This window comes from Streptopelia decaocto (genome assembly GCF_964273445.1).
Source record: "Streptopelia decaocto genome assembly, chromosome: 12".
Lineage (NCBI taxonomy): Eukaryota > Metazoa > Chordata > Aves > Columbiformes > Columbidae > Streptopelia > Streptopelia decaocto.
This window is the reverse complement of record NC_138667.1, coordinates 12,138,275-12,148,102: the sequence shown is the minus strand read 5'-3', so window position 1 is coordinate 12,148,102 and position 9,828 is coordinate 12,138,275.

Sequence of the window (9,828 nt, the reverse complement as noted above, 5' to 3'; positions counted from 1 at the left end):
AGTGTGATACAAGCAACATCATTAAGTTCATTGTTCATATAAGTACTTCCCAAAATTATGGATATGTTCTATATTTACAGTGTCACTGTGCTGTGGTGTAATTAGAGGAATAATTAAAAGGACAAACTTTTATTTTTGACCAGACCATCTCTTTCCTTATTTTTTGTGGAAATCTAAAGTAAGTGTAATCTCAATGTCAAGAAAATGAAATATCTAGAACAATTCATATTACCTGAAGCAATAAGCCACATTTAAGGAAATATTCTGAGTTCAAGCATTTAGTTCCATTATGTGAAATCAGAGCCTACTTATCTGCAAGAGTATGATTCAGATCCTTAAGTACTGTATGTTTTCTGGGGCTTTTAGGTTTTAAAATTCAAGGTAGCCTTTTTTGTATAAGTAACACATTGCCATATGATTTGTTGTTGTTTCGGCAGAAGCTGCATGCAAGAATCAATTTTACTTGTTTTGTCAGGCAGCTGCTGTTCCACATCTTAATAGCTGCTGTCTTAACTACCTCTCAGGTCTCTTGTCCACCAATACAGTATCACAGAGTTGTCACTTGAGTTGTTGGTAAAGGCATCTCCTCTCTCTTCTCAACTTTCATTCTGAACCCTGTGATTTTAGAATGGAATGGAAAAGTTTATTTGTATAGTAGCAGTCTGTTGTCTCATTTGTGTTTTGCCTGGCTTGCTTAAGCCTTGTATGCATATGTCAATAAATGTGTTGGTAAATAATGTTACCCAAGAAACAGCATAGAATTGTGCTCTTTGATCAATATAGCTACTCATAAGGTGAAGTTGGATAATGGTGCTGGTTGTAGGTGGTAAAGAACAGGGAGGGGGAGATAAAGCAGGGAGTTACTGGGCTAGATCTGTACCTCAGTCCTGAAAAGGACCAATACAATCTGAGGTCTTCATTTGCTGTGGGCTCCCCTAGCCCAAGATCCTCTGAGGTGGGCTCTACAGGGGAGGCTTTAGCACCCCAAGGAACGGAGTAACTTAATTATGTGAGCCCCTGGGGTCAGAAGCAGAGGCTGACCAGGACACAGGGAGGTGACCCCTGTGGGAGCCATCATGGTGCACTGACCTAAAGCTGGAGCTGAGGCGGCTGCAGAGACCGGACTCTGAGCTCAGGCACATCAATCAAATTTCTCAGCTGCTTCACCAAAGGTGTTTGTAGGCTCTCTGGAACTGGTACTGCTGTGCCGTCAACAGCATCACTGTCCTCTGCAGGTGTGGGGTTAACAAAAGCTGTCCCGCTGGAAGGATGCTTCTGGTTGGATACACCAGTCCCACTTTAGTGCTTCCAAGTGAGCTCAGTTTGGTAGAATCACGGTGGTCTGAGCATTGGTTATGGAGGACTATGAGAAACTTGAAAGAGGGACACACATATATTAACTGCATCTAGGACTAAGTAGCAGATGAGGGTTTGTGTGTCTTCTGTGGTACTGATTGTGATCTCCAATGTTATGAAAAGCCCACTCAAACATTCAGCACAGGACTTGAAAGAATCCTTTCACTGTGGAAAACTATTAGGCCCTGATGGTATTTTAATCCACTTAGATAGAGTCTTAAATTATTGATCCGAGTTACAAGCTGGAGCTTTCCTTTTTTGGATGGGCTATTGGCCTGGTCTATGTAGGGCCATCTAGTGAAGTACTCTGCCTCTGGTAGGTGCCATGAGCAGGTGTCAGGGGAAGAACATGAGAAAGCAATTGTAGAGTGGTATTTGCCAGCTTCTAGTGAGTTGTGGCTCAAGCATCCATTGAATCAGAGGTGGTACCCTGTGCTTAATATATCTAGTGATTTCTCCTTTCATAAATTAGTATATGTACTTTTTGAAGTCACATAAACTTCTGAATCTATGCCATGCACTAGCAATAACCTCCATAGTTTATTTTGTGTGAAGATGTTTCTCCTTTTGGTTTGAATTTGGCTTCTAGTCATTTTATTACAAGAAACAATGAATGTTGCTGTTAAGCTTTTCCACAGCACTCATAATTTTATAGAACTCTATTGTATCTCCCTTTCATCTCTCTTTTTACCTAACCTGGCTAACGATGCCACTGTAGTTTTAAAATATGAGAGGATAGATCACTGAGTCTGTGCTGTACATTCAGTATTTGTTTCTGTTTGAAGCGTTTACAGAAGTATCATAAACACTTTCAGTTTTAGGAGTGCTCTCTAGTAGGGTTATTATTTGGGAAGCTGGAAACAAAAAGCAAATAACCTAATGGTAGACATAGTATTTAGCAGCAGCCTTATTTGTGTTAGCTTTAAAGTATTTGCTTTGGAAAGTGATTAGATAATATGTGGCAGTCTGAGCCACCACTCATATGAAATTGTGTTGATACAAATATGCACTGAAGAGGTCTTAGAGGCTATGATCACGTGAATATACAGGTAATTAAGAAAGAGAAGACAGAAATGGCAAGATGGCAAAGTTCTGGGTGTGCTGTGTTGACCAGGGTGGCAATTTTTACTCAGCAATGGAGAAATCATTTTGTCTAGAATGCTTTCAACTAATTTGTTATGACTACTTTTTTTTTTGAACCTGACTCCTATAGGTGCCACCTGTTCAGCTGCACTTCAGATGGCAACAGCTAAGTTTGGAAATACAGGGTCTTGGTTTGGCCCAGATGGTCCAGTATGCTCCTCTGCAAATCATTCCTTGCTTAGAGCTGATTTTGCTTGAGCCTTCCTGTGGCTACAGGCAAAGGTTTAAGTAGCATTTAGACAATCTACTTGCTGTTTATCCTGGTTTGGAGGAAACCTGTGCTCCGTAGGACTGTGTTTGGTTTTTGTCTATGCGAATGTGACTCCTCTGGGCCATAAGAGAAGTCTTTAGAAACGGTAGAGAAGACTGCCTGAAAAATAGAAGCTTTGTTAAAATTGCAGGGGTTTGGCATTTATTCTTTATGCTGCAGTGAAACAAATTAAGACCATGCAAATTAAGTTTGTGAAAACATCAGAGAGAGCAACGATGGAATAGCTGCTGGGAGCCCAAGGTTTGAGATGATGTTCTTCCTGACTTGTTAACGTCATGGGCAATGTTCCAAATCACCCTTCTTTAGTTTGATGAATATTTAAAGAAGTATGGGAAGTGGTACAGAATACTAATATCCCAGCGATTAGGACTGCCACTAGAGGTATGAGAGAGACAGATATGTGTCCCTGTTCTGTGTAAATCCTTGCTCTTGCTAGAAGTCCCCACTATTCCAGCATATTTTTGCTGTGAATAACCTTTCTTAATTATGTGTGTCCATGAAAAAATGCTTCAGATGATCCTCATATGTTAAAAAACAATTCTTTTGCAAATGTATCAGTGTATTCTAAAATCAAAGAGCAATATAACCTTATGTGAATGCTTTGGGAAGTTTCACAGACAGACACTGAACATTTCAACAGAAAGACAAAATTCTGTCATGAAACCATCTTGGGTTTGATTACACTGGACCTCATCTCAAAGAAATGAAGTGTCTCTCGTACACTGACTTAACATAAATCCATATCTTGATTTGCTGTACATTAAAGGATGAATGGTAGTTTGTTATTTGTTCCATGTCAAAAGAACTCCTCCTTCAGATTTATGACATATTTGAAAAACAACAACAACAAAAACAACCGTAGAAAACCTCATGTGCCTGCAAATGAATGTTTGGAAGGCAAGAATACTGATCTCAATTCAATTCCATGGACTGTAGACATAACTGAATCCTCTGAGGAAATTAAATATACAAACACTGAGTTTTAAAAAGCTAGGTTGATTTGCTTGAATCAAGCCAGCAATATGCAAGAAAGAACAATATTTATCTATTTAAAGGCAGAGTGACAGAGAATCTGGTTCTATGTGAGATAATAGAAAAGTGCCTTTTTTTTTTTTTTAATGAAGCTCCTAGTTTTTTGAAATTATTCTTTGTCTAAAGCATTTTTAATAAATCAGCCACCCAGACTAGATGGGCTGCCCTTGAAGTACAACGTTACTTTGTGTGCTGTGAGAAAATGAGAATGTAGTCCAAATAAAACTGACAGTTTCTCATTCAGCTGATATTTGGAGATAGGGGAAGTTAAATCTCAATATATAGAAACCTCCTGTAAGATACAATCTTGACTTGGTTCATCTTCTATGAATTTTGCAGTCTGGACAACAAATTTTTTCATTTTAATTTAAATAACAGATGAAAGACATGAAGAACTATGTACAGAAGACTTCTGATAACCAATGAAATACTTCTCTAAACATAGATTTTCAAATCATTGCCACCTGACATATGCAATCACTTCAGTACCAGTCAGGCACACTTGTTACGTGGATATATATCTCTTGTCACTTCATTTCATAACCTATGAAGTAGCCTGTAAGAGTGGCTCTCGCACAATGATCCTGTGGGCCAATGGCTCAGCAAAACCTAGAACCCTGATTTTGTAGAAACCCACGAATCTTTATTATGTGAGGTAGGAACTGATAATGTGAAATACTGAAGTCTCCTTGGATTTGATTGGTTTTACATGGTGCAAACTGAAAAAAGCCAAATGCAAGATGCAACTCTAACTTCTTATAACACTGGACACTTATTTTCATGTGTGTTTAATATTGGTCTTTTTTTTAATCTTGACTTCAGTGGTGAAATTTTCCATAAGCCATAGAAGTAAGCTTAAATACTTATGAAAGCCTATGAGATATATTAATTGATACATTCATACATTATTTTATTACTGAAGAATATATAATTATTCTACAAGATGCAAATTTATAGATGAAATCACAGTGATAAACTTTTAGAGAGAAACTTGATAGACTCGAGCATTTTCTTTCATCCAACCCAAGGAATGAGTCTGACTGCAGTATGGAAATTCAAACTAGTGTAGTACTGACAGATGAATGAAGAGACTATTACATCTACATTTCTGGAATTTCAAATCAACCCTTGCAAATTTAATTTTAAAAAATCATAAAACCTCAGTTATCCCCATTCCCTTTATGGTTTTGGTTGTTTTGTTTGTTGGGGTTTTCTGTATGTTTGTGAGAGGTTTTAATTTGTTTTGTTTGGTGTTTTGTTTTGTTTTACATACGTGTAGCTTCCTGCTTTTTGTCAAAGAATAATTTGGGAAATATTCTGCACCAGAAGACCTACAACCTCATGTACAAGGTTTCATGGCATCAGTATTTGAATAATGTTGATCCTAATGGCTACTTGGTGCTTTTGGATAGAGTGATTGAACTTTACAGGGAGAGAAAGGAATACTGCCAAAACATTTTAAGTGTTATTTTAGCAATGCGGAAGACTTGGCATTTCCCATTGTCATTTTTCATTCTTGAAGTACCATAAACATATGCTGAAGAAGTATTTCAAGTAGCTGGGAATAGTAGCACAATATACTACCAGCTCAAGTGCTCTGGCTATTCTTGTTCATTCTTCTAAACTAAGATACTGTACTTCATGTGAAACTAGTGCTGAACCCCGGTAGTCACCACAGAAAGAGATACCCTCCTATGGTATACCTCCATTATCTCTTTTCTAGCAATCAGAATAGGAGTAATCCTCCTGCCCTCCCACCCACAGCCACAAATTCTACTGCAGATGTCTTACAAACTGCTATATTCCCAAAGAACAAACTTGAAAGTCTAGTTTTCTGGTTTCAGATTTCTTAATTTGTCCCTGTATTTCATCTAGGAAACATCAACGGGAAAGGGATGAGTATATTATTACAGTTTAACACCAGTGTTTCCATTGCCTCAATAAGTTGCTGAATTCCTAGAAGAGATGTGGTTTACATATATCCTCTACCATTTGGAGTGTGGGTGGAAGGCATGCTCGAACTAAAGGTGTGAAAATGACACTGTTAATAGTTTTGAATGATGCTGCTCCTATGAGAACAAAATAATGTCAGCCAGTTAATTTTTTGTCTGCAAAAAAGCAACAAGAGGACTTACTACTGTCCTTGAAAAGGCAGGAGTGTGTGTGTGCCTCTGTACAGATACACATCTATGTATTTATACAGACACACATAAAAAGAATAGCTCATTACAGTGAGAACAGTGGTGATTTAAATGATTTCTATAGTATCCTTTGTATATTTCCATGCTTGCTTAGAGGTATTCTTAGTCCCAAACTAGTTAATAGAAATGGGAGCAGGAGAGGTCCTGCTTGCCTCCTCTTTGCCATCCTAATAATTTATATCCATGCAAAGAGAAACCTCCTTTACACACACATTTATATACTGTACAGGCTGTTGAGTCTGCTTTGCCTTGTAAGAATAGTCCATAGGACATTTAATGTGGCACTAATTCTCAGTGCTTCCTTTTCTTTCTTTCTCCCTATTAGTTAATTTGGGCTGCTGGAATGACATATTAATGTTTCTGATAGAGGGCCCAGAAAAAAAATCAAAACTGAAAAAATATGGCTAATGCTATCAGCAGAGCACTCCTTCCATTTGTTTGATATAAAAATTGGATTTCCTTTCTGTTGTCAATGACCAACAACTGTGCTGAGCTGCCTGCATGGTTCTGTTGTCAGAGAGAAATTGGAGGTCCAGGTAAGCAGAAGACAACTTTTTTTTCTTGCTGTGAAGTGATGAATAAACCAAGTTTTGCATTCTGTGCAAGGAGCTCAAATAAATATTTCTGTAAAGAGAGATCAGTGTGCTTTTCACATTGGTGAAACTGTCACTGATTTAGCTGCAGGCTGTCTGGGTGTCAGAGCTTCCCAGAGCCACATTTCTGGGGCAGTCTGTGAAAGCTTTTTATGGCTTACGATCTCTTCTTTTTTAACTATTTAGAAATAATTTTTTAAAATACTCAGTATTTCCTTTTAAAAGGTGTTTTCTGAAGCTGAATTCTAAACCATAGTGTGGATTCAGCAATAAATGCCCTGACAAACTGGGACAGAGAAAACAGCAGCGACGGCCAAGTGTCTGTACCGGGCTCAGTGCCAGTACTCCAGAACCACACAAACACCTATTTCCAACCTCATACTTATAATTCAAGACACATTTATCGACATATATCAACAATTTCTTCTCCAAACAATGTTAAAAACAACTTCCAGGTATATTTTCAATTATGTTATTTTTCATTTAGACATATTTGAAACTACAGTAACAACAAATCTTTTGCTCACTCTCCCCCTTTTCCTTCACGTTGGTTTTGTTGTTCCTGGTTTTTTGTTTTCCTTTTTCTCTCTTCACACCGTACAGCAGGTTTGCGTGTCTCAGATCCAGAGAGAAATCGATATCGATACGTGCCACGAATGCATTGTAGTTACCAAGGAAGTGGTTTCCTAAGCAACAGTAACCACACAAAATTTGACAGAATTTCTTCCGTTCTAACTGTATCATGTTTGCAGCTTTAGAGGGGGCAGAGTGTGGGCAGCATAAGCGATTTTCTCATTGTTAACCTTACATTTTGAAGCAGATATGGTGATATTTCTGTCATTGTAAAGCAAGAGTTAACTTCAATTAGAGCTGAATGCTTCTTTTTGTGTGTGTGTTTTCGTTTGGTGTTTTCTTTTTTTTTCCTGCTAGCAGACAGATTGTGGATGTGCCAGATAGTTCTTCAGCATGTGGGCAGATGCTAGAGGCAACATTCTCAGCTGTTACACACTCAGAGATGATATTTACCATTCAAGAAAGCCATGCCAACACCTTGGTTTGCTCCAGCAAATTGGATGAGACAGTTGCCAGCTTGATGATGTCAAAACGTGTAGGAAATATGCACATGTTGGGTGTTAGTGAAGGGATGTGAACCAAGGAAAATAGAGGGGCAGAAGTCCTAACTCCTCTGTGGTGGGGCAAACAAGTGACCATGTGTTAGGTGGGCCTTATCCAAAGAAGACAGTATTATAGTTGTTCTGTTTTCATTGAGAAATGACAATAACACAGTAAATGTGGCTGTCTGAAGACTAACTTACTTAATCCTTCTTCCTAGAAGGACATAGAAAAGAACAGGTTTAATAGCTTAACAAGCGGTGCCATTTAGTCTGTTTTTCTTAACAGAAAATATGAATGTTTTCTATCTGCTTTTATGTTCTGATGTTTGTCAAATGGCAAAACACTGCAGAGGCACTGTTACAAAGGGCTCAGTCCTGCATGGCAGCAAAGGAAAAGTTGAGATTTAGGGACTAAGATATCTAAATTTGTTTCAATAATTTGTCCTAAATTCAGCAATGTCTGTTTGTATCTACTTCACATGCATGTTGAAATCTAAAAGAGAAAATGTGGTGGTAATTACATGAGCATAATCCTGAAGGAAGGTGTGTATTTGAAGTAGGAGGTATGTTACTGTAATACTCATTTAGGTTCACGTTGTGTTAGTTCCCTTACATCTTTCCTGAAAACGTAAGGTTTTTGCTTTGACTAGGATAAAAAGATTTTTTTTAAACTGTCTGAAAATATTTTTTTAACTTACTTATCTTGCAGGTCGCCATAGATAACGACACATTTTAGCTAGAAAAGCTTTTAAACTGAATGAAGAAACCATTAAGTATATTATGAAACTGTTAAGCATCATGAATCTGAGCTAGGTCTGCATAACCACCTGTAAGGGACCTGCCTTTAGCCCATAATTGTAAGTCTCCAAGCAGAGACATCGGAGTTTATGGGCAAAGGGATAGTTGGGCTACTGGCTCTGGATCTGTACCAGCTCTGCCAGGTACAAAATGGCTCAAAAAAGCCTTATTCTTTTCTATCACTCATTTGTTTCTACCTTCCTGAACTACTTCATACAAAGAACTGCTTTTTTTACCTGTCTCTCAACCCCTCTTCAAGTTCCGGAACTAACCTGACTCTTAGCCAAGTATCATGTTCTTTTCAGAGAAAGCGCCATCTGTCCAAACAAGGCTCCCCGTTTACCAGGAAATATACATGGACACAGACCTGTTAAGGTTGTGCATTCAGTTTCAAGTTGTCAAAGTGTGTAAGAAATCTTTTTGGATTTAGTGGATGCAATCTTTGAGATCTAGTATTGTTGATTTTAAAGGCTGGGATTCACTTATAGTATGGTGTTATGTGTGGGATGATACCCCTGTGGACTGAATGTCAGAAAACACTACAGTGCCAAGATCTGGAATAAAGTATTTTCTCTATGGAAGAGTCAAGTGATAGAGGCCTGAGCCTGCTGCTATAGCTGAAGTGAAGGAAAAGCTCTTCTTTCCAAAAAAGAGGAGGAGCTCATGTTTCTCCTCACCTCCTGGTATGCAATACTATCTCACTGCCTGAGGTGTGAGCTGTTAGACAGAGGAAGTTAAAGAAAACAGACCAGAAAGCTGCAGCTTTGCATTTAGAAAAGTTTCTAATGAGCTAAATATAAAAGGCTTATAACTGTCTTTCAGGATATCATCAAGTCCAACAGTTAACCTAACAGTGCCAAGCCCACCACTAAACCATGTCCTTAAGCACCACACCTACATATCTTTTAAACACCTCTGCGGATGGTGATTGCACCACTGCCCTGGACAGCCTGTTCCAATGCCCAACAACCCTTTTGGTGAAGAAATTCTTCCTAATATCCAATCTAAACTTTCCCTGGTGCAGCTTGAGGCCATTTCATCTTGTCCTATCGCTTGTTACTTGGGAGAAGAGACTAACACCCTCCATGCTACAACCTCCTTTCAGATGGTTGGGCCCGTCCACACAGCCAGTTCTTTACCCAGTAATGATTACACCTGTCCAAGCCATGAGCTGCCAGCTTCTCCAGGAGAATGCTGTGGGAAATGGTGTCAAAGGCTTTACTAAAGTCTAGGTAGACAACATTCAAAGCCTTTTTCTCATCCACTAAGCAGGTCACCTTGTCATAAAAAGAGATCAGCTTAGTCAAGCAGGATCTGCC